At 34.1% G+C, this 22,678-nt stretch overlaps 1 protein-coding gene and 1 pseudogene across 1 annotated transcript in view; one reads left to right on the top strand and one right to left on the bottom strand.

The window, feature by feature from the left end:
- Window positions 1–18,766, top strand: part of LOC149743871 (uncharacterized) — a 164,399-nt gene extending 145,633 nt beyond the window's left edge. The window contains exon 7 of the transcript XR_016391691.1: window positions 14,213–18,766. The gene's annotated coding sequence lies outside the window, so the exon portion shown is untranslated. The remainder of the gene's footprint in view (window positions 1–14,212) is intronic.
- Window positions 857–14,382, bottom strand: LOC149743872 (T-box transcription factor T-like; annotated as a pseudogene).
- Window positions 18,767–22,678: the final 3,912 nt, after the last annotated feature.

The following is a 22,678-nucleotide window of genomic DNA, read 5'->3' as shown; positions in this document are numbered from 1 at the left end:
CATTAATTTAGAACAATTTTACATGCTTCCAATTAATTTAGAGATTACCAAAAAAGGGGCATTTAAAAAGCATTTGATCTTCAGAAAACCTTTACTAAGTAATTATAAGCTCTTAAGATCACTTTCCTTTAGGGCTTCCCTGGTGGCACAGTGGTTGAGAGTCCGCCTGCCGATGCAGGGTACACGGGTTCGTGCCACGGTCCGGGAAGATCCCACATGCCACAGAGTGGCTAGGCCCGTGAGCCATGGCCGGTGAACCTGCGTGTCCAGAGCCTGTGCTCCACAACGGGAGAAGCTGCAACAGTGAGAGGCCTGCGTACTGCCAAAAAAAAAAAAATCAGTCTCCTTTGAAAAGGAAAGCATGTGTTCTTTTGTGTAATCCATCTTAAACTTTAAAGTTTTTCATTCTGGGCAAAAGAAGTTTGCTCAATATTTTCCAAAATAAATATTTCTAGACGCACAGTAAGTTAGCAAAAGACGAGAATTTGAGCTATGTAAATTTTGAAAATTTTAGTGGATTATGTTTGTCACTAATTTCTAGTACTGACTCCTCTCACTAGATCTTTTTAGAACTGTATTTAGTTTTTTGCTGTTGTTGTTTCTATTTTTTTTTTTTTTCATATTGCCTTTATTTTGCAGAAAATGTTTTGCTCATTGTCTTTGGCTATTTTTTTCAGAAGAAAAATATTGCCATTGTATGTTTAACAATACAAGAGGCAATTACATGTGCTCAAAATAAACGCATTCTATTGGGCAGAACAGTGAAATTTCCATTTCAGTTAAAGTCTGTTGTCCTCAACTATGAATTTATTATTTTGTCCCTAACAGCTTAACTATAAGTATGATAGCTGTCACAAAAGAGACCTGAAAACTACTCTGAAGAAACAAGAAATGCAATTGAAAGTATGCTTTTTATTTCACTAAATAAGACGAGTTGAGTTTATTAATTCTAGTGTGTCAAATCTTCTATATTCTGTAAGAGACACAAACAAATAAGTTTCTGGATCTTAGCAAACAAAATTTTATTATGATCAAGTAATGGTGATTTAATAGTCCAACTGAGTTTTGTTTCCATACTTAAATTCATCTGTAGCATACAAACACAACATAGGACTACACTTGTGTTGCAGATGATGGGTGGGGTTATTTTTTTGATGAACAACAGAACATATATTGCTTTTCATATTTTAAAGTGAAGTTAATAAGATTTTTTTTTCTTTCTTGACCTATGAGACTGTCATTTTGTACCTAGATCAAATCCTGAGTAAAAGTGGTAGACATAAAAAAAAAATAGTGTATATTTTAAGGAAAGGCTTTGGTTTACATGGAAGGTGGTGACAGGGATATCCATGAGGTTATGAGGCCAAGGTGTGATATTGGCTGTCAGGAATATCTGTGGCCAGGACATGGTTCTTATAGAGTGAGAATCCTGAGGAGAAGGGACCTGAGATTATTTGGGTAAGATAGTGTTCACTGGGAAGGACTGGACTCCCAGCCCATTAGGTAGCTATGCTGTCTGAGACCCTGGTGTGAAGGTGCTCTGCTAGCTGACCACAGGTTGGGGTACTGATGCAGTCCTGTTGTGCTCAGGAGTAACATGATAGTATGTACACGCATGCTGAGGCTGGGCTAAGTTCATGGGATCAGATCATGGACAACTTGCAAATGAATTGTCAGAATAGGTTGGAGAATTTTTCCAATGAGTGTATGGGCTAAGTATGAGCTTGTCCAAGTGGGGAGGAGTCCTAGGCACAGCTTTGAGGACAGGGACAGGGATGTGTGAACTGTGGTTCCTCAGCATAGAGCATTTTTCACAGCCATGGGTGGAGAAAAGTGAGACAGGACCTCCAAACTGAGGATGGGGGTTGACAGCAGATAGGAGGAACTGAGTCCGGGGATAAGCTACTTCCATTAGTAATACCCAGGTTGCTGTTTGTCTCTGGGTTCTTCCATCTTATCTTTGTGATCCCTGCTTCTTTTTGCATCACAGCAAGCCCTTGCAAATGAGTTGTATTTAGTTTTAAGAGCTGTAATCTCTTTCTGGTAAGCCTTGACAGATATGCATTGAGTCTTGAGAATGCCGTGGCTGGTAGTCATCCCCTGTAGACCCTCAACTCATACTATATGAATTTAGAGCTTTTATTTATGTAAGAAGTTTCATATGCACATATGAATTGGACTGACCCCCCAGGCACCCACTCTCTGTTCACACACTTCCAGAAGTGGTTGCTCTCCATCACAAAATCCAAGATAAAACAACACATGGTGTTCGGGTCCAGGCCAGCCATACTCAATTTCAGCACTGGGAACATCCTCCTGCTGTTATTGGTGACCATCACCTGGTTGGTGAGCTCTCTGAAGTGCAGCCATATCTAACTTTTCTTGGTTGACACTGGGGTCACCCTTCTCCCTGCCAGCCTGTAGCTCTCACTTCAAGGAGCTCAGCTGGTGGTCCACTCTATTGCAGGCTATTCTACAAGTTCCGGACGCCAAGGGAGATTGTCCTCTTGCTGACCCTTCTTCATGGCCCTCCAACCCAGACTTACTTATCCAAGAGCCATATTTAACTCCTTTCAGCAGCCACTCTTCCAAGAAAAGGAGCAGCAAAAGTCCACAGTTCCCAGGCAGAGACCTGTGAGGAGAAGACTTGAAGGTAGGGGAGGGGCAGAGGGGTGAAGATAGAGGATATTCCCCTTGAACTCCTGCAAGTCATGACTAAAGTAGCTCTTTGTGGCATTGGATTTGCTTTAAACAATTAAAAATCAGACTATTGACTAGCACACAAATATTTATAAAATATACAAATAAAACTATTGATATCTTTGAAGCCCATTTTTAAACAAAAGGAACATTTTTAAATGTGCCAGGATATAAATTATGGGTACCTCAGGATTATTATAACTTTTCTATAACATTTTATTAGATCTTTATGGTGTTTTTAAAAATGTTGGCCACTGATATTTGAAATTTGATAGGTATTTATAAAGTTTCCTCAAAGGATTCTTATGACAGCTAAATTTTTTGACTATTTAGACAGACACTTTTGGCTGGCTACTCGGTAAAGTACCACGTGCTGTGATTATTACTTTTTGTGCTTTCCAAGTCAACACCCAGATGCCTGTGAACCTGACCTGCGCAGAGTAGTTATTTTGGTTCTTTAAACTGCCTGCCAGACGGTTGCAGTAGCTTTTTCATATGGGCAGATGGCCACTCCAGAACAAATCAAAATATAATATTTGGTCTCTGAACTTACTTCTGAATTCAAATCTTTGAATATGAATGCTAACTCAGATTGAATTTTGGGTTTGACTAATTGTTTTGATGTTCTTAGGCAGTTTTCATGAAACATATTTGATCAAATAACTTAATATGGACTTCACTTCTTATTAGTTGTATAATGTCCCTTCTGGTGTGTTAAATGCAATAAAAATTTGAGCATATATACTAATATGTAGCTCCTACCCAGCATATGATGAACAAAATATGTATTAACAAGAGACATCAATCCATTTCTGAGGTTATGCACGTAGTTTACTGTTGAAATGCGGTAAAACTTTAAAATTTGTAATTTCTGGTCAGAGTTTATGAGAAACATGAATATGAGCAAAATAGGTAAATTTAGTGTTTTTTTAACAAGGTAGGTATGGCACGGACTTCAAACTATAACACAGATTTCAAGCAAACAAGGGTAATTACATTGATTTAAGCAGTTCTTTCCCATTTATTCATATATTTTTTTGTCTTAATTCAGACCTAGCTTAATTCACCCCTCCCTCCCTCCCTCCCTCCCTCCTTTCCTCCCTCTCTCCCTTCCTTCCTTCCTTCCTTCCTTCCTTCCTTCCTTCCTTCCTTCCTTCCTTCCTTCCTTCCATCTTTCCTTCCCTTTCTTCTGTTCTGCCTTTCTTTCTCCTATCTCTTTAAACTGCAGTCCTGAGTAAAATGGATGGTTTCAGATTAACCTAATTAATTACAACTAAATAGCCACTTATGTCATTAACCCAGGATACTTCCCTGGGCTACTCAGATCGAAATGTAGGTTTCATATTTTCAATGGAACAATGTTTGTTAGAAAATATATTTCATATTATAATCTTTATAATGAGAAAAATGCTAATTAAAACCAAAACCATTAGTCACCTGTAAGATTTGAAATATATGAAAAGTTTGATAACACTCTGTTGGTGAGGCTAAGGAGGAAAAAGCAGTCTAATATTTTGTTTTTCAAAATGTAAAATGGGACAACATCCATGGAGAAGATTTTATCAATATCTAACAAAATCATAGCTGTATTTGGCCTTTGATCTATCAATCCCTCTTCCAGGAATCTGTTCCAAAGATCCAAAAGTACACTGACATTAGTTTGAAATGACATGTATCAAATGTTCTTCAATGTAACATTATTGGTACTAGTAACAAAATTGAAATCGCCCTCAAAATCCAAAATTCTAACACCAAAATCCAACAGTTATATAAACTGCAATATATCTACACAGTGGATTACTATGTACTTGCGCAAAGCAGTTGGGAAGATCTCTACAAAATGGATTAAATGGATTATATATTGTATATTTTGGAGTATAAATTGTTAAGTGATAAAAGGAAGTTGCAGAAAACTGTGTATAGTATGTCACCTTTTGTGTAAGATACCCTCCCTTCCTTCCTTCCTTCTTTCCATCCTTCCTTCCACCCCTTTCTCTCTCTTTCACCTCTGTTTCTTTTCTTTATTATTTCACAGTTTGTGCTTTTTTTTTATATTTGCAAAAATAAATAAGGAAAGGAGAGAAGAAAAACTCATAAAAATTGTTCCCTATAAGGTAACTGTCTCTCCATTCTTAAAAGTGAGACGTTGAAATCGTCTACTATTATTGCACTTCTGTCTATTTTTCTAGTCAATTCTGTCGGTGTTTGTTTTATATATTTAGGTGCTCTGATGTTGCATGAATATATATTTGTAATTGTTATATCTTCCTGGTGATTTGACCTTTTATCATTATATAATGTCCTACTTTGTTTTTGTGATAGTTTTTTGTTCAAATTGACAGTAAATTTTAAGCATAATTAACTGTCATTAGCACAAATTCATGAACTGTATCTTCGCTTTTCTCATTTTTTGAAACCTTATATTTATAATCATAGTTATTTATATTTGATAAATAAAATTATTTATAAAGAATTCAAGTTATAAGTAAATGGAAATGTATCATTCAATTTTTGTTTTCTTGCTAGTGGAGGACATTAAGCAAAACTAAGATTTTTAATTCATAAATATGGTAATAAAATTGAACATGTATTTAAAGTATTGAAATAGTATAACTGAAGAATAAAAGAAACATTATAATAAATGCTTTATCATTAATGTTAAATTCTTTTGATTACTGATTTTAATTGAAGATTTTAAAAATACACTATAAAAAATAAAAATACATTATAAATATATTTGCATTATAAATCTATATTTAAAACTTGTAAATGTTGATAGAACTAATTGTCCTGTTGAATAATGGAACAGAGTTCCTCATCTAATTATTTAATTTTTATGATCCTTGTGAAATAACAGTTAACTATTTGAAACGTGCTATTCATTTTTGTATGTGTTTTACAGAAAGAAATTGTATTCTGTCATAGCTTACATTTCTAAATTCAAAAAGGCAAATATTTCAAGACCTTTATTATCTTGATCATTTTGACACATTTAAAAATCATCCAATTTTAACAAAGATGTCCTTACCAGGAAATGGTAAGTTCTACTGACAAGTTAAAACAAATGATCAATTATTATTTTTAATTATATTTGTTGCTGGGAAAAAGAAATTGTAGAAAACTAGTCAGAGAAGAAGGATTATATCCTTTAATTTGTAATAAATTGATTTGTAAAGACGGGTGATGTGATGCCTAGCTGTGAAAATAAGTAACATGACAAGTAAATATTAAAGCCATGGAAGTGATCTAAAAATACCTGGATAATTATTGCAGATTATATAAATGTGGGTTTCTGGGGTAGGATTGGAGGTACCAGCCACTTTCCACTGGAAACAAAGCTTCAGTGACTTATATTCTATTGCCAGAAGAACTGGGGAATTTAAACATAGAAATAGAGTAATTGGATGATTTATTTCATAAGCATACATTTTTAAATGTTGCTGATGACTTTTCTTGAAAGTAAAGCCAGAAGGATTTTAAGATTCTTAACTGTAAATATTAGAAATGATTATTATAATACTTTCCATGATAAAATTATTTGAAACTTACTCTTGTATATTCCCAATGAAAGGTGATTCTTATTTTTTATTGTGGCTAATTTAATGAAATAATATTTTATACAAAACACAATTTTCCTAACTTGGAAATTATAATTAAGAACACATTTGAGTTTTGAGTGTTGTCATTTAGACTGTGGGCATTATCAGGGCACAATAATCCACTTGGTGAAAATTTAGTCTAGTTGAAGGCCAATTATTTTACTTCCTTGTAATTCACATGATATGTCCTTGCAAATAGAAGCAGCCGCTAGCCAAGTAACTAGGGAGAAACGAAGAGCCTTGGGTGGGTGATATTTCAAATTCAACAGTATAAAGCAAAGAAAAATAACACATTTTAACACATAAAAAATGCTAGAAAAAATGTTTACATGCATGATTCTAGTTTGGTAATTGCTTCTATTCTAAATTTTTTCATATCAATTCAACAATAAGCACCTTCGTATCATATAAATCACTATCACTTATAAGTAAGTAGGGTTGTAGTTTTAAAGTATTTGGTTTTATCAAGTAATATATGCTCATTAAAAAAATCACATGTTAAAGAATGTTTTATATTAAATATCAACAGAGTCAGATCACTTCTTCACTTCTAAGTCTACTCTCCAGACAAGTTCTTCACAATTGTTTATATTTTGGTTATTTCCCTTCTCAAACAATATATATTTTCTGAATTTATTAATATCAGATAACATTTATTATTCCCCCAATATCAAATATAAATATTTAACTCACTCAGGTCCTCTTCTCCAACTGTTTTAGTCAATTATGTTATTCTTTTGGTTTTTCTGTCAATTATCTTTAGTATAAACAATGTAATTAAACTCATTTTTCTATAGTCCTTTAATTCAGTTTTCATACTTTATATGACAATTTTAATGCCCTTGTTTCTCTACCCAATATTCTTCACAATCTGCTTTGTGTAAGTTACATTTTTATCATAGCTCTTGGATTTTCATTCCATCCTTAAACATAGCATCTTCTTTCCGTGGCCTGAAGATTGACTCAAAATTGAAAGTAAATAAACAATATTTTCATCATTATGGTTGCAAACATATTGAGCAATAAAATACCAATTATCTTCCCATCTTTAGGAGTTCAAATCCAAATGCCCTTTGGGGGAGAATGTTAGGCTGAAAGGATTTCCTCAGTTGGTAAAAAATCATTTAAAATTATATTTGGAAAATAATTTCCATCCTCAGTTTCTGTCATTTTTGGAGGTTATATTGGCCATTTAAAAATTGCATGTACTGCTTTTATTCTCAACATTTTTCAGTTCTAAATCATGCTTATCATTATGTTCTACTACCTTTATTTCTAAAAAGTACCTGTAATGATCTCCACTGGAATTTTATTACCTTCTCTGTTGGGTTTTCTCTTTGTTTTTCTTTTATTATAACTTTCTTTTGCTTAATTTACATATTAGTTTCTTTTCTTCCCTTAAGCTCATAATGAAAGATCTTCATAAACTCTGAAGTTAGCAAATAACATTCTGAGTCCTAAGCACTATAGTTTTGATTTTATAGCTTAGGAATTTCTTTAATCTCCTAAAAATGAAATATATACATATATATAGACAGTATGTGTTCCCCCAGCTGATTGGTAAATAGGACTCTCTTCTATTTAGGTCTGAACTCAAGTGGGGTATTATAGGATGAGAGGCTACACACAGTAATCTCTTTTTTTCACCTGATCATAGCAGTCTGCCTTGCTGTTGATAGCACAAGCACCAAACTGGCAAAGGCTTTACTATGAATCAATATTCAGACTATTGATCTTATTCAGGATTTATATGTTTTATTTAAATTTTTTAAAAAGTTTCATTTTGAAGTAATTGTAGGTTCATTAGCAGTAATAAGAAATAATGCAGAGGGGTCTCATGTACTCATTTCCCAGTTTCTTTCAATGGTGACATCTTAGATTATAGTACAATATCACAACCAGAATACTAATTTTTATGTAAGATGTGTGACAAGTCAAGGCCCAGTTTTTTTTAACCTATCAGATTACTCTAGTACCATTGGTTTAAAAGGCTATCTTTTCTCCATTGAATTGTTCCTTTCACTTTTGTCAAAAATCATTTGGGCATATTTGTGAGTTTATTTCTGGATTTTCTGTTCTCTTCTATTGGCCTATGTGTCTATTCCTCCACTCACACCACACAGTCTTGATTACTAAAGATAGTATAAGGATGAATTGGGAGATTGGGATTGACATATATACACTATTGATACTACGTATAAAATGGATAACTAATGAGAACCTACTGTATAGCACAGGGAACTCTACTCAGTGCTCTGTGGTGACCTAAATGGGAAGGAAATCCAAAAAAATAGAGGATATATGTATACGTATAGCTGATTCACTTTGCTGTACAGTAGAAACTAACAAAATATTGTAAAGTGACTATACTCCAAAATAAATAAATAAAGCAGTAATAAAAAAAGATAAAGATAAAAAATAAGGCTTAAAATTGGGTAGACTGGCTTCTTCTACTATATTCTTCATTTTCCAAATTCTTTTTGTTCTTCTAGTTCCTTTGTTCTTTTCCATATATATTTTTAAATAATCTGGTCTATACAAAAATTCTTGCTGATGTTTTGATGAGAATAGTTTTAAAGTTATATATCAATTTTGGCATAATTGAAATCCTTACTGTTATGAGCTAAATTGACTCTCCCCAAAATTTATGTGTAGAAGTCTTAACCCCCCAGACTTAACAGTATGATAATGTGACTATATTTGGGATATGGTCTTTAAAGAGGTATTTAAATTAAAATGAGGTAATTAAGATGGGCTCTAATCCAACCTGATTTGCAATTAGGACAGACACACATAGAGGAAGACTCTGAAGGCACAGAGAAGAGATGGCCATTTAGGAGAAAAGAAGAGAAGCCTTAGGCAAAATAAAACCCTGCTGACATCTTGATCATGGACTTTAATAAGCCTCCAGGATTGTGAGAAAATATATTTATTTTATTTATGCTACCCAGCCTTTGATATTTTGTTATGATGGCCCTTGCAAAACTAACAGTTACCAAGCTGAAGCTTCCAATCTATAAACACTGAATGTCTTCCATTTATTTAGAACCTCTTTGATTTTTTTCATGAGCATTTTATAGTTTTTGATGACAAGTCTTGTAAATATTTGATTATTTGGATATATTTCTATATTTCATTTTTGAGTGATTATAAAAATCTCACTGCCCATAGTTAATTCCTAGCAAATAGGTTTACAATTAATATTTTATGTTTGTTCTATATCCTGTATCCTTGCTTAACTTATTAATTCTAAAAGGGTATTTTTTGAGTATATGTGTATTCCTAGACTTCAGTTTGTATATAATCATATCATCTGCGAATAGAGACAATTTTATTTCTTTCTTACCTACATATCTGTCTTTTAATTGTTTTTCTTGCCTTACTGAACTTGCTAGAACACCTCATACTATGTGAAATGAGTGCGGTGAGAGTGAATATCCTTGCCTTGTTCCTGATCTTGAGGAGGGAAATAATTCAGTCTTTCATCATTAAGTATAAGTTAACTTTGGGAATTTTGGTTTTGGTTTTCTTTTTGTTTTTGATTTCCATAGGTGCTGTTTATCAAGTGGAAGAAGTTATTCTCTATTCCTATTTTTCTGAGAGCTTTTTGTTCGTTTGTTGTTTTTACAACATGAATGGTTGTGAAATTTGTCAAACCCTTTTTCTGCATTGAATTATATGACCATGCAATTTTTTTTTCTTTAGGATTGGGTAAATTACATTGATAATTCTTGAATATTGAACTGGCTTTACATGCTGAGAATGAATATCAATTGGTAATGGTGTATAATTATTTTTATATATTGCTAATTCTATTAATATTTTGCTAAGGATTTCTACATTTATTTTATGATGGAAATTGGTGTGTAGTTTTCTTTTTGTGTATTGTGTTTTTCTTGTTTTGGTATTACTATAATAATACCGTCATAGCAATAGAAATAAAAATCCAGTATTTTACTTCAAAAACTGTGATCCTCATGAACAAGATCTGTGATTTCTGTCATTAAAGATGGGGGGATAGGGAACTAACGAGCCATTATTTTTAAGTTTAACACTTGTAATTTATTCTCTGGAATCATATGATCATTTATCATATGTGATTGCCAATAGGTGAATTTTACAACTACAGTAAGGGGTGGTGGGGAAGTACAAAGAGATTCTTCGAATACCAGACACAAAACTGAATTTCTGTGTAATTTAGAACAAATTGATTTAACCTAATGGAATTGAAATTTCTATGCTGTAAAATGGGAATTATGATGCCAACTATTAACAGTATTGGGGAAATCAAATGAAATAATATAAGTAACATCTTGTAAGAACATAGATTTTTTAATAAGCTCGGTGAGAAATTAACTGTATCTCTATTCTCTATCTATCATCTATAGAAATAGAAAAAAATAGAAAGATAGATGTGGGCTGGGGATAAACAGGATTTCCACTTCCAACATCCATCATGTCCTTAAAAGAGAATGTAGACTAGGCTTTGGTGGGTTTGACAGGAAAGTCAGAATCCAAGTTGCTCATAAATATTTCACAGGAAGGACATAGATGCTGCTTAAAGTTCTTTCTGAATGGTGTTAGGTGACTTGATTCTGAAAAAGCTTTGAGCTTAGAAAAAATGAGCTTTGCGTATTGACAAGAGTCCTCACATGAGAACAGAGTCAAAATTAACAGACTCTGCAACCCAAAGGAGGCTGGCTGAATATTCCCGCTACCTTTGCTCTGATCATGTGACCATCTCACGCTTCTGTCACTTTCATTAAATAAAAATTAATCTTAACGTATTTGGGCAGGAGTGGGGGTGGGTTGGCATGGGTGTCTACTCTGTCAATTTAAAAAATATCCTTTAGTTCTCATCACCTAATCAGTTGATTTCAGCTCCATTTTCTCCCTTTTCTTTCTTTATCACTGCCTAACCTTGTCCCCTAGGAGTTTCAGACCTTGTTATTCATAAATGGCATAACTTCGTGCACCCTTTTCCTTTTTACTCAAAAGTTTTCTTTAAAATCAAAGGATTACCTGGCTGATTATAAAATTCTTGCATCACATATTCTTCCTCTCAGTATATTTTAGATACTGATCAAACTGTCTCCTTGCATGAATATTACTGTGAAGATGTCGAATCCATCTTGATATCTCACACTAGTAGGGGGCATGATTTTTTCCCCTCCTACTCCTAGGATTCTTTCTTTGTACCTGAATTTTAACATCCTTACCAGAATATGCTTTGATTTGGAATGGTAGGTATGAATGTTAGGTTTCATTATTTCTTGGAAATCTATGAGCCCCTTCAGTCTACACATTCAACTTGTTTTTATTTCAGAAAAATGTTGAAAAAATTATACTTTAGACTCTTTCTATATTTTCATTTGCTTAGTTCTTCTTAAAAATATCAATAATGCATGTTAGATATACCTTTTTAAAGTCTAACATTCCTTCTGTGATCATGTTTACATTCCCCTTTCTCTCTCCCTGCTCCACCTCCCTCCCTCCCTCTCTTTCTTTCTCTCTGAGTCACCCTCATAACTACTTACAAACATCTAACTTTTTCCACCTATAATGGGCATTATTCTCTACACTGGCTTTTCATTTTTTGTCATATTGTGACATTTTGCAACTCAATTCTATATTCTTTGGACATCCTATAAAGTCTCTTTGGAATACCTTTTTCTCATTGTTCAAATTTCACTTATTACTTATAAAGATGATATTATCTATAAATTCTGTGAGAATAATGAGAAGCATTTCTTTCATTCCTTTGTTTTACTGTAACCATCTTTTTATCAGAAATGACCGTTTACTGATTTAAAGAAAAATGTTTCGTGCATAGAGCACATATCATTTCCTTTCTAAGTATGATCCATCTTTGAATTATTTTTGCTGCTTGCCAGAGATGTTGACAACTATGGTAACTGGGACTATCTGGGGCGTGGATTCAGAGGTGTTGACTCCAAACTTTTCCTCAACAAATTGCTTGGGTGACAGAAAAATCTTCTTTGGTATTCAGCGTACATTTGGCAGATGTGAAAACCATTCAGTATTTAAGGATGGGGAAATTTATAGCTGATCACGGGTGACTAGAGTGATGGAATGGCTAAAGGCGTTAAGGGAAGAGGAGGGTTGTTCTTCATAGATCAAGAAACTGTCACTGCCTTAGGCTACAGCTCATGTGACCATTTTCGCCCCAGAGCTGCTGACAGTATGAGGGGTAAGCTCTCTGTGTCTGCTATGTTAGAAATGTATTTTGCTATTAAGCAAAAACCAGGAGCCCACTCTACCATTGCTGCTAAATTACTCTCAAAGTTGCTGACATTCACTGCTGCCTAAAATCACCTTTAAAAAAACGGCTTTATAAAATATAGGTTAAATATTATAAAATTCACCCATTTCGCGAGCATTTAATTCAATAAATTTTTGTATATTGTAGAGCTGGTCTGCCTTTCTTTGCCTCCACCCCTGCATGCTCTTCTCCTAGAATGGAGGTTCCATGCCAAGAAGACCATGAGCAAGATGCCTTCTTTTGTCGTTATGGTCCTGCTACTGTCACAGCCCCTAGGTGCTGAAAGAAACTGAAATAGCAAAGTAATATTCTGTTTCTTCTTTCTTCCTTCTAAATTCCATCTAGTGCCTCCAATTGGCAGAAACCAAGAGAAATTCAGAAAGCTAGGTTGTCTGAAATATGTGGCTTGCATGTTTATCCCTCAAAAGTACAGAAGAAAGTGCAGAAAGGAAAGTGTAATATTGAGAGCCCATCATATTGAAAGCTAGAGTATCCAGAGCACCCCTCAACTTATAAAATCATGGATTGCCTCCTCTATTCCTGTCTTAGCCCATTCAGGCTGCTATAACAAATTACCGTAGACTGGGTGACTTATAAACAACAGAAACTTATTTCTCACACTTCCGGTGGCTGGGAAATTCAAGATCAGGTGCCAGCAGGTTTGGTGTCATTCATTCATGAGGGATCTGCCCTTATGACATGATCACCAACCAAAGGCCCCACCTCCAAATGACATCCCACTGTAAATTAAGTTTTAACATATGAATGGGGGCACTAACATTTAGTCTATGGCAATGCTTTTCCTCCTCTCCTCTATTCAGCTCTCAGTGAAGTAACTTTCAGGCTAGGAAAGAAAGTGTACAGATGGTTTTATTTATTTTTATTATTTATTTGTTTTTTATTTGCCAGGTATCTGCTTTTCTGTCACAAATATCTGGGTCCCAACAGGATATACTCCACAGTACCCAGAGCCTTCCTATAACTCTTGATGTCTTAACTGTCATTTTGTAGAGATTATGCAGAATAAGATACTTAATTTTTTTTTGGAAATGTACAAATACCTTGGAGACTGAGGAAGTTTGTGAAAATAAATATCATGCACTCTTGTTTAGGTTAGTATTTCACATTTTTTGGCTAGTATAATTCTATTTGTATATTGAAGGGTTTTTTTTCTATTATATTAAATCTTGAATTTTCTACTATTCTTTTGTTCTTTTAGGCATTTGACAGGGGTCGAAAAGACGAGATTGAAATAAAATGCTTTTATTCCACTGATTTTTAACAGAAAATTTGCATTCTCTACTTCCAGCCTGTCTGAAACCAGTTTCTAATTGTCTCTCAGGAGAAACAATACTGTTCTTTCACCCAGTACTTTTTGTTTGTTGTTGTTGTTCCAAAGTTCATATCATGGGTCTGTCACAGAAGCAAAATTATAAATTGCAAGTCATTAAGGTATGGTGAATGCCCATCTGTGTAAGAACATGTCAAAGAAATGTTTACCCAGTTGGAATATCACTGGCCAATCTACTATCTACTACTGTATATAGTATGTGTATTAATATCCTAGCGCTGCTATAGCAAAATACTACACGTATATGACTTAAAGCAACAGAAATTTATTTTCTTACAGTTCTGGTGGCTTGAAGTCTGGAATTGATGTGTCAGCAGTGCCAGGCTCCCTCTGGAGACTCTTGGGAAGAATCCTTCATTGCATCTCCCTAACTTCGGATGATCATTGGCAAATACTTGGCGTGCCTTGACTCGAAGTTTCATCCCTCCAACCTCTGTCTCCACAATCATATGGCCCTTTACCCTGCGTGTCTACTTCTCTGTGTCTCTTTCTCCTTATAAGGACACTAGTCATTGGACTTAGGGCCCACCTCAATCCAATATGACCTTACCTTAAGTTGGTTAAATCGCAGAGACCCCGTTTCCAAATAAGGTCACATTCACAGGTGCCTGGGTTCAGGACTTCAATACATCTTTTGGGGGGACACAATTCAGCTCACAGCAGTACTAGATATTGTTAGTAGCATGGAGCTGGAAGATCTGGTAGATTTTTAGACCAATGGCAGCCAACATATAGTATATTGATATTTATATCAAACTGACTAAAATTACCTTAAAATTTCCAAAAATGAATAAATCTTCAACTTTGAAACTACTCACCTGCTTATTCCATTTTCTATTCAAAATAAATACACAAAGTATGATGCGTGTGTGTGTGTGCACGTGCTATATGTATCTACATGGATTTATGTGTAGGACTTTTCAGAATCCTCATTTCTAATTTACAATTGTAAAACTGAATTCTGAAGCTTAGACTAGACAGAAATCAGGGCTTCACGTTGAGGTGGTAAAGTTACACATACATCAATTCTGATAACTAAATTATTCAACCAATTACTTTTTTTTCTTTTTTAAATTGAGATACTATTGACATATAACACTGTGTAATTTTAAGGTGTACAATGTGTTGATTTGATGCATTTATATATTGCAATATGATTACCACCATAGTGTTACCTAATACCTTTAATGTGTCATGTAATTATCACTTCTTTCTTTGTGATGAGAAGAATGAAGATCTAGTCTCTTGGTAAATTTGAAGTTCATAATACAGTATTGGTGACTATAATTACTATGCTCTACATTAGAACTTCAGGATTTATTTATCTACTAGTTTTAAGTTTGTATCCTTAAATAACATCTCCCCAATCCCCCAACCTTCAGCCCCTGGTAATCACTATTCTACTCTCTGTTTTATCTTTGTTAGAATCCACAAATAAGTAATATCATACAGCATTTAATCTTCCTCTGTCTGACTTAGCTCATTTAGCATAATAAATCAGGGTCCATCCATGTTGTTGTAAATGGCAGAATTTCATTTTTTTCATGGCTGAATTATATATATATATATATTATAATATTAATTATAATATAATATAAATATATATATACATGCATATATATTTTACATCTTATTTATTCATCCATTGATGGACACTTAAGTTTTTTCGTATCTTGGTTATTCTGAGTAAAGTTGCAATAATGACAGAAGTGCTGATACCTCTTTGATACCTTCTTTTGCTGGGAAAAGAATACCCTCTTCGACAAATGGTGTCTGGAAAACTGGATAACCACATGGAGAAAAATGAAATTGTACCTCTATCTTATACTCCTCATAAAAATTAACTCAAAATGGATTAAACACTTCAACATATAAAACGTCTGGAAGAAAACATGTAGGGAAAGCTCCTTAACATTGATCTTGGCAATGATTTTTTGGATTTGACACCAAAAACACAAGCAACAAAAGCAGAAATCAACAAGTGGGACTATATCAAACTAAAAAGCTTCTTCACAGCTAAAGAAACAATCAACAAAATGAAAAGGCTACCTACAGAATGGGAGAAAATTTTTTGCAAACCATATACAGAGTAAAGGGTTAATGTCCAAAATATCTAAGGAACTCATACAACTCAATACAAAATACTCCAACTAAAAAATGGGTAGAAGAACTAAGTAGACATTTTCCTAAGAAGACACCCAAGTGGCCAACAGGTACATGAAAAGATGCTCAACATTCAATCTGGAACAATTCTTGAGTGTACAAATCCTTCACCTCCTTGAACAAACCTATTACCAAGTATTTTATTCTTTTTAATGCAATTGTAAATGAGATCGTTTTCTTAATTTCTCTTTCTGATAGGTATTATTAGTGTATAGAAACACAACTGACCTTTGTATATTGATTTTGTATCTTGCAACTTTACTGAAACTGTTTATTAGTTATAACAGTCTTTTGGTGAAGTCTATTATAAATATTATATCATATCATCTGCAAGCAGAGACAACTTAAATTATTATTTTCTGATTTGAATGCTTTTTATTTCTTTTTCTTGACTAATTGCTCTGACTAGGACTGCCAGTACTGTGTTAAATAATAGTGAGAACAGGCATTCTTGTCATGTTCCTGATCTTAGAGCAATAGCTTTCGGCTTTTCATCACTGATTGTGATGTTAGCTGTGGGCTTGTTATATAGGGCCTTTATTATGTTGAGATAAATTTCTTCTATATCCACTTTGTTAAGAGTTTTTTATTAGGAAAAGATGTTGAATTTGTCAAATGCTTTTTCTGCATCTATTAAGATAATCACAGGATTTTATCCTTTATTTTGTAATGTGGTGAATCACATTGATTAATTTGCAAGTGTTGACCCATCCTTGCATCCCAGAAGCAAAGCCCACTTGATCATGGTGTATGATCCTTTTAATGTACTGTTGAATTTGATTTACTAATATTTTATTGGGTAATTTTGCATTTATGTTCATCACATATATTGACCTGTAATTTAATTTTTTTGTATATCCTTGTCTGGCTTTGGTATCAGGTAATGATGGCCTTGTAAGATGAATTTCAAAGTGTTCTTTCCTCATCTATGTTTTGGAGAAGTTTGAGAGGGAATGGTATGACTTCTTATAATATTTGGTAGAATTCACCAGTGAAACCATCTGGTCCTATAACCAAAGATAGGAAATCTGAGAGGAATGAAATATTATGATAAAACATCATAGCCTAATTGAAGTTGGGGGACAAAGTCTTGGTTGCTGTGACAGTAAATTACTCTTAGTTTGAGTAAGAGCTTCTCACATACCACTATGTTCTATTTAAACATGACTAGGATTTCGGGTGATCCTATGACCAGAGCTACTCATCATCAACTGGGCATAATCATATCATTAAGCCATAAAGTCACAGCAGAAGTTGACTATATAATGAAAATGATACATTCAGGATTAGGCCAAACAGTTTGAATTTGACTTCCTATCTTCTAACTGTATTTTTTTTTCTTTTCTGTCATTATCCAAGATAATTTTCTTTCTCATGAGTAGTCCTAAATGGTTTCTTTACAAATCTATCATGGTAGTTTTGATATTAATTTGGGGGATGGAAATAGCAATAATAATAAATGTATGTAGGGCATTCCAGTGACTTCTGGAGAGACATGTTCTCCTGATCTGAAAGGCAACAGGAAAAGGAGAGAGAGGGCACAGCCTCTGAATGTTTTTATGCTTTTGCAGAAATGCGGTTACCACAGAAATTCAATGCAGAGTCATGTTAAGGGGTTAAAATATACAAGCAACCCATCTTAAACATACTACATAAGGAAAAATCTGAATTTTGTTATATCTAGTGTAACACATTTAAATTAACATTACTATCAAACACTCAGTAATTTGGCATTGTAAATCTCTTAAAAACAAAATTATCATCAACTTCAAACAAATAAGTCTCTCACAGCTTAAAAACAAACAAACAAACAAAAATGGGGCCTCACATTAAGATTCAATGTGACTTTTTTCAATTTTGAAAAACTTATGAGTTTAATAGGAGTTAAGAAGAGGAAGGACAGGGGAGAGATTGCTAAAGGATTTCTTCCTGGGGTGATGCAAATATTCCAAAATGAGATAGTGGCGATGCTTGCAGAACTCTGTGAATATACCAAACAATGAACACTTAAGCACTAATGCTAAACATTGCACACTTTAAAGTGGTAAAATGTATGGTAAGTAAACTATATTTCCATAAAGCTGTTACTTTGAGAAAAAACAACTTATAATAGGCAGTCTCTTCCTGGGTGCTGGCATTGTATATAAAGATCGTATATTACCTAGTTCCTGAAATGTGACCACTTTTCTCTCTAATCAAACTCAGGAGTATATTTTTTCTCTTTGAGTAAAATTAAAACAAAATTTTAAAAAGTAAATGATTCAAAACACAATTTAATTTATACCAGAACATGAATTTTATTAATTTGTAATTAATTTAAAAAACTGATTAAGACTGTAACTCTTAAATTTTTACCTATATTTACTTATTCTGTTTCCTTATCCATAAAATGGGGGCATTTATCATATAATAAAAAAAATGGAAAGCAATTAGAACTTTTCCTAGTGCCTAGAAGGTGCTTTGTAAATATTTATTATTATTAATAAGTAATGCACAGGCCATATTCACTTCTCCAATAGAATATTTTTATACTTTACCAAATAAATTTCTTATTTTCCAGTATTATTTTTTCCTCAATTTTTTTCACAAGCTGTCCACTCGAGAACACAAGAATTTTAAACACCAATCTTCAGCTCAATTAGTTTATAAAGTAGGTGTGAAGTCACAAAACTTCAAGATATTGTTTATTTTTTTCAGAAGTCACAGGTCTTTTCAGGAATTAGGAGGTTCCCATCACATATGAAAACAAAGTAACATTGTTAAAAGAATACCATTCAACTGGCATAAACATTGAAACATTCTTCAGTTTTATAATTTAGTGAATTCTAAGCTCCTATTTACCATTTCCACACGTAAAATCTTGATATTAATCCAATTCCTCATGCTCAGTTCAGTAATGATTATGCATTCTCATTATGAAATTTGGAACTTACCCAGTTGTACCTGTGAGTGGATGGATGCAGCAACCCCAGCCAGACAGAGGGGTGATTACCAAGGTCTCAGTCCCTTTAGAAATTTAAGTTTGGGCCACAACAGGGCCAGATTCATGGGCATTTGACCTGGGCAGTCCCACAGGTCAAATGAAGGGCCCCATACTTAAAAGAACCTCATGCTTGGTCTATTGCTCTGCTGTCACTGTTTTGAAATTCTTAGTAATTTTTGAACAAGGAGTCCTACATTTCATTTTGCACTGAACACAGAAAATTATATAGCTAATCCTGGGTCATAAAGCCAGGTAAGCTACCAAATCCTGTGGTAATAATTAAGGGTAGGAGGAAGTTAGTATAGGTGTTTGAAGAGGGAGAGGATGAGTATTAATGGTACCCTGAACCTACCTGCAGCAATGGTGTCTGTACCTCTTCTCACTAACCTCTCATAAGTTTCTCCTTAGAAACACGGACAAGAACTACGGAGGAGGGACTTCCCTAGTGGCACAGTGGTTAAGAATCTGCCAGCCAATGCAGGGTAAACGGGTTTGAGCCCTGGTCCGGAAAGATCCCGCGTGCCGCGGAGCAACTAAGCCCGTGTGCCACAACTACTGAGCCTGCACTCTAGAGCCCGTGAGCGACAGCTACTGAGCCCTCATGCCTCAACTACTGAAGTCCGTGTGCCTAGAGTCTGTGCTCCACAACAAGAGAAGCCACTGCAATGAGAAGCCCGCTCATCACAATGAAGAGCAGCCCCCACTCGCCGCATCTAGAGAAAGCCTGCACACAGCAACAAAGACTGGACACGGCCAAAAATTTAAAAAAAATTAATTAAAAAAATGATTCTGGTTCAAAAGAAAAATGCATATACAAAGCTTAAAAAGAAAATGATGAAGGAGCTGTTTTCCAAACCTCATGCACAGAGAAGAGAATCTGTATGAAGCAAGGGATGGATGGGAGGTGTCTTGCTTACATCTCTATTCAAGGAAGACTTCTGCAGGAAGGATAGCTGGTTGACAGCCCCCAGCTGCCCCAAGATTGGCCAATGTGTTCTTGCCAGACTGCTTCCCCAGTGACTAAGCACTATGACGTACTAGAATCACTATATTCCTGCCCACCCCTAGATTCCTAGAATCCCTGTAATGGTAGACTTTGCTTAGGGAGTCTGATTACCTAGTCAGTTAGCTAGCATCCTCTCTCTCTCTCTTTCAAATATATATATAATCGCTATTGGGATCATGGGTAAATTTTTGTTTCTTTCACCCTGCTTTGCTTATGTGTATATTATTTTTTTTTCTGCAAATACATGTGCTACTTCAAGGACTTATAATATTGTTGGAAATCATCAAGAATAACACATTTTGTGATCTGTTTGAAAGGAATAAATGATTTCACCCACCTACATTTACTGACTACTCATGAAATGTAAAGCTTCACCTTACTTTACCCTATCATCAGAAAAATGATTCCAGTTTTGGTACAAAAGGATACTTCCAAGTATCCTTTCTGCAAGATTGTAGAAAAGCAGCCTCATGTATATTACATGATAGCTTTTACATGAATTACTGCTGCTGCAAATCAATGGGCAATGTATGTGGACAAATACTCAATGTTTTAATGTTTTTTTAAGTATAGGTTGCAATTTTGCATTTCATGGTGCCTTTTAGAATTAACTATATCTTTTTTATTTTTTCTTTAATGTCACAAGCTATGTTTTGAAATATTCAAACACATGAGAAAAAGGCTTATTGAAGTAAATATTCTGCAATTAGTATTTCTCATGCCACTTATACCATGATTACATGAAATGTAAAATCACTGCTTTTGAGTATTAGGAAAAAAATAGAAGGAATCATAATTATAGGCAAGTTTTATTAGGAAATGTTTAGGTTAACTCTGAAATTCAAGTATAAATAAGATTTTTTTAAATCTCAGTTTATAGTTATCACAAGTATGTGTGATAAGTTAAGTTTTGCTAACCAGTAAATTGGGGTGGTCCTTGAATCTTCCTTTGGCAGTTCCTCCCCTTCATTTCAAATCAATCAGAAAGTCTTACAGACTCTACGTCCTAAACCTATCTTGAAGCCCTCTCCTCCACCCTATTTCTGCTGGCATTGGGCTCATGCTCATTTTTTCTTCATTTGAGTGCTCACATTCTGGCCTCCCTTCTGACTCTCCACATTGTTGCCAGTGTGATTGTTCTGAAATGGAAATACGGTCATTCCTCTGCAATTCACATCTGTCATTGAGTTCCCAGAGCCTAGCTTGAAGTCAAATAATTGTTGGCAATATATTTGAGAACTTTTTTGATCTTACTCCTGCTTGCTTCTCAGACTCATCCCTGTCTGCCTACAAGACCTCTCTGCTCTGGCTCTGAATTCCCTGTCATCATTCAAAAGTTCCATGAGTTTTCACAGCCCTGCAAGTTGCATCTTCCGTTGCCACTGCCTGGAATATATTCCCCTCAGCCCAATCCTGAAAAATATAACTCATTTCTCTTTTTTCACCTATATTTTTTCTTAAGTTCATGATTAACATTGCCATTTTACAAAACCTCAATGCAAAGAATTTAATTTGCACACCATAAAATAATTTAATATTTCTGTATAAAATATTCTTTTATTTCCCATTTCAGAATAACTAAACCATAATATCACATGACAGTTTTTCTCAGCTATTTCACTGATTTTCCCCCAGCAGATAAACAACTTACCTTGAGTTAAACACTTTCTCCTCTGCCCTTTGCTGCATGCCGAATAAAGCTCTAATAAACATCTTCAGGTATTGCATGTGGCAAACATTCTAACATGTCCAGGAAATTCTTAAAGCCAGAGACTCTCTTTGCTCGTTTCCATTCCCTAAATGTCTTGGATACTTGCTACATGGCAAGTACTCATGTAATATTTGTTTAGAGAATGAAAAATAGCAAATAATTGAGAATAAAATTTGATTTTTTAGTGTTATTTTGAAATTTTTTATCAAAATGACAGGACATAACTATTCAGTTATACATTTATCCTTGGTCATGTTCTTGCTTAAATAGTGTAACTATTAACATACAGTTCACTCCAACAGCATTTTTATTTTCCTACGTATTAGGTATTTTGTTGTTTGCTTGGGAAACTCAGATAAATACAACGCTGACTCTCTATTCAATGTTTTCTTATTATAAGTGAGTGATGAAATAATAGTTGGTACTATTCACTGTACTCTGTGCCACCTACTATTTAATCACCTAATAAGATACTTCGAGGTGAAATTTAATCATCAGCAGTCTTATTTTGTGTATGTGTGTAAAATAATTTAAATGCATTCAAAATATGCATTGTGTTGTGGCAATGTAGGTAAATTTATGTATAAAAATCATTGGATATAATGGTTATTCAATTAATATTTTGGATTGATTGAATATATCACTAACATGAATGAGTAATTCATACTACTATAATCCTTTCATTTCAGTTGAGCTCTCTATATTTTTTTCTTTTCTGAAGAGAATGGCACTTCAGTATAATCACAAAAAGAGTGAATAGATGGGATTGCATAGTCTCAATCAACCTACTTTTTACATGCAAAAAATTTAAAAACATAATTATAAATTTCCTATATTTCACAGTAAACATTATTGTTCAAATCTTAGAGTTACAACAATATA

The sequence above is a fragment of the Delphinapterus leucas genome, unplaced genomic scaffold (assembly GCF_059928025.1).
Source record: "Delphinapterus leucas isolate spDelLeu-1000000601 "Yukka" unplaced genomic scaffold, BTC_Dleu_Yukka2 spDelLeu_asBTCV2_sq62, whole genome shotgun sequence".
NCBI classification, from domain to species: Eukaryota; Metazoa; Chordata; class Mammalia; order Artiodactyla; family Monodontidae; genus Delphinapterus; species Delphinapterus leucas.
Note: the sequence above shows the minus strand (reverse complement) of the source record. Positions and strands in the feature narration are given on the sequence as shown.